Source organism: Camellia sinensis, chromosome 9 (genome assembly GCF_055761805.1).
Source record: "Camellia sinensis isolate YWXY chromosome 9, ASM5576180v1, whole genome shotgun sequence".
Lineage (NCBI taxonomy): Eukaryota > Viridiplantae > Streptophyta > Magnoliopsida > Ericales > Theaceae > Camellia > Camellia sinensis.
Window position 1 is genome coordinate 64645031 of NC_138969.1, and position 2606 is coordinate 64647636.

At 33.1% G+C, this 2606-nt stretch overlaps 1 pseudogene; it reads right to left on the reverse strand.

Moving 5' to 3' along the window:
• Positions 1-874: 874 nt before the first annotated feature.
• LOC145799496 (taxadiene 5-alpha hydroxylase-like) lies at positions 875-2064 on the reverse strand (annotated as a pseudogene).
• Between the last annotated feature and the right edge of the window lie 542 nt (positions 2065-2606).

The following is a 2606-nucleotide window of genomic DNA, read 5'->3' on the forward strand; positions in this document are numbered from 1 at the left end:
AATTTGATCAATTTATCCTCCGCCATCTCTTTCCCTCTACAATCAAACGGAACTTACTGATGTGGCATCAAATTTCACTTGGAACTTCATTTTATCCCCCAAATTATACCATAAAAATCAATTAACCCCCCAAATATAAAAAAATTAAATTTAAATATTTAATAAATAAATTTTTATCTCAATAATGAAATAATAATATACTTTTCAAAAAAATAATAAAAAATTTAAATCCTCATTTACAATTATCTCTTTAAGCTCAAATTATCTCGGGTCAATCCTAAAGAAATTAATTGAGCTAAAAATTTCTTGGCCACTCTATGTGTGCGCGCACGTAATTGTAACTAGTTTATTTCCAAAATTAATTGCAATAGAATTGATCGACTAACAGTAATTTCAAAATTGAGTGGGTATAAAAAAAATTAAAATTCAATTACTGTCTAAATAATACTAAACAGGACTAACACTCAATTTTTTTTATTTAAAATTTAATTTTTTCATTTTTGAAATGAAAAATTATTAATTAAATATCTAATTTTTTTAATATTTGGAGGGCTAATTGATTTTTAAGAGATAGTTTAATCATAACGATTCTGTCTATTGTCCAAAAAAAATTAAAGGGACTCAGTATATTATTTTAAAAAAAATTCAAATCAATGATAAAATTTATAAATATTAATAATTAAATGGACAAATTATAAAAAAAATTCCCAACATTTTACATATTTTTCAAATTAACTTGAGAGTATCAATTTCGTTAATTTAATTTTTGTTTTTGGGTGAGTTTTTTTTTTTAATGTCAATTTCTTACTTTTGTAGCTGAATTGTTTTCACAAAACAGATACATTAGGTGGGCAAATATTGTTTTTCGTCAAAGTCAATGAACTTTAAATCGCACCTTTAGATTTCTTTGGTTTAATATGAATCGGTAGCCCCTGATTGAAAACTGGCATTGGATGTCCGATTGTGGCAAACTCATACCCAGGACACATTCTTGGTCCTCCTCTAAATGCCACAAAACAGAGTAAGGAGGGGATGGTGCTTGCTGCTCAAACCGTGTTGGATCGATCTTTGATGGATTTGGGAATATCGTCTCATCCATGTGAGTTATGCTTGCTGCCCATTCCACCTGTTTATCAGAAATTTGAGTTACTTCTACCTCTTATTTTATTTACATTACACATCTTTGTTCCGGTAATTACCCTCTTCTCACTTATAAGGTCCATGTGTATGGTTCTCATTTTTGCCCTTGCTCGGAGGCTAAGGGTGTGAAAGGCAAATTCACTGGTACTGACAGCATTCCTTTAATCATGTTTTGAAATAAAGGTCTTAGTGGCTCTCTTCTTGCTCCTCGTTCTATTCCAAATATGAGTGAACAAATAATGTTGAATGTGAGGGTTTTCATCAAAGGCATCTCCTATATTATTAACAAATTGTTTCATACTATTAATGCAAGGAGGAAAAATTAACAGGTTAACATGTCTAAGGTCTAATGGAAATTGTCATTTCTCCATGTGTATATGTGGTTGGTTTTGTAGATTCTTAAATAGCTACTAGCCAAACAGAAGCCTCATGCGCGTCTCTTGTTCCACTTATGACGTCATGATTTGCTTTTGTAAAGAAAGAACCGTCTTCATCCATTTTCCCAACATACTCCTTTAATGCTTCAGGCTTCAAAAAAGATACAAGTGCTCCCTTTATGTGATCTTCCTCACTCAACACTAGTATACTGTTCTCACCACAGACTCTCCTCATTGATGTTGGTTGCTGGTTGGAAAACATCTTGCTGTCATGCGTGTATGTAAATTTGTTTGCAGCCTGTCCATGGGGAAAAACTATAGGAGTTCCAAAGAGGGTGAGTTTGGAAATGGGACTATCCTTTCTTATTCTTTCATGGAACCATGCCTCACCCTTGTTTGCTCATATGGCATGTAGAAGGCTGAGGCTATGACCTATGATGGGTAATCCCATGGAACCTGGTGGGAGCTTGTTAGAAGTTTTCTTGGTGAGGAAGAGGAAGATTGGAATAAGTAAAATTAGCAAACTCAAATAGTTAACAAATTCCATGGCTCAGAGAGAGAGAGAGAGAGAGAGAGAGAGTGGTATATTGGTGGAGGACTATACTTATATGGGGGATTTTGAGGTGATAATATATATATATAGAGAGAGAGAGAGAGATTGGCCCTTTTTATCTTTGTAGTTACAATCTTGCTTTGTCATTTTCTTTTTGTAGATACTTCTTGTCTTTGTAGTTACAATCTTGCTTGTCATTTTCTTTTTGTTTTCTTTAGTTGATGATGTTGATATGAATAGATGTTGTCAATATTTGTTGGGCATATAAGCTATATAATGGAGTTGCTTGGACATCCATAGTGATTAAAGCATTGCCTTCTAAAAAGGACCTGCAATGGTTTCCGTAGTTAATGATGTTGATATGAATAGATGTTGTCAGTATTCGCTGGACATATAAACTACAAAGGAGTTGCTAGGACGTGTCCATAGTGACTAAAGCACTTCCTTCCAAAAGGGGCTCTATTTCTAATGAGTAGCAACAAAGGTCCAAACTCAATTATAAAACTATTTGTACACTACAATTTGCTATGTTCATT